This window comes from Atta colombica, unplaced genomic scaffold, assembly GCF_001594045.1.
Source record: "Atta colombica isolate Treedump-2 unplaced genomic scaffold, Acol1.0 scaffold150, whole genome shotgun sequence".
NCBI lineage: Eukaryota > Metazoa > Arthropoda > Insecta > Hymenoptera > Formicidae > Atta > Atta colombica.
Genome location: NW_017259240.1, coordinates 1,612,022 through 1,612,841, shown reverse-complemented (window position 1 = coordinate 1,612,841; position 820 = coordinate 1,612,022).

Below are 820 nucleotides of genomic sequence, written 5' to 3'. Positions count from 1 at the left end.
TTTTTACGTTTATCCAAAGAGAGAGTAGAGAGCGGGCTAAATATTACAAAGTGAGCTTATTAAGGACATGTACGTCCATATAATTATATTGGATATAACTAAAGTGCGCTAAGTTGCCAAGCTCTTTAATTTAACAGTGATTATACTTTTCTTTCTATATTTTAGATTCCCTATATAAATCAGAATACAAATCATGTAACTTTTAATTCTTCATTCATTTTGATTCTACATGAACTTTTTCATGAATCACGAAACAATTACACGAATCGGTTAAAATTTTTAAATATCAAAAGAAAGAATAACATAATTACGTCGAGTTCACATGAAACTTTTTTGGGTCTCTAAAGGAAAATTACATGATCGTGTCTGGATTCTTAATTTTCGGATTTAAGCTCAACGATGATTATCAAATCTATAAATTAGATTTCTTAAGTCTTGAAATTGTTGAACTTTCGAAGTCTTATAGAACATGTCTTATTTTTAATGTTCCTAATTTTAATATTTTTATTTTTAATTTGTAATTTTTATTTTCGTTCTCTCAGGATTATAGACCCCTCCAAAAAATCCTAGGAATACTGTATTATTATTGAATTTCATGTATTGTACTGAATTTCTGATTACATATTGTTGATCTCCTGTATTCCTAGATATTAAAAAAATGATTTGAGCTTTCATATTTCGCACTTTAGCGATATCTCTTGTACGCCACATCGAATTTTTCGGGGTAGTTCCCCACATGTTCAAGACGAGGGGTGCTAATATTCGCCAAGATTATGTAGCTAATAGAAGAAAGAGAGATAGAGAGAAAGAGAGATTTTAT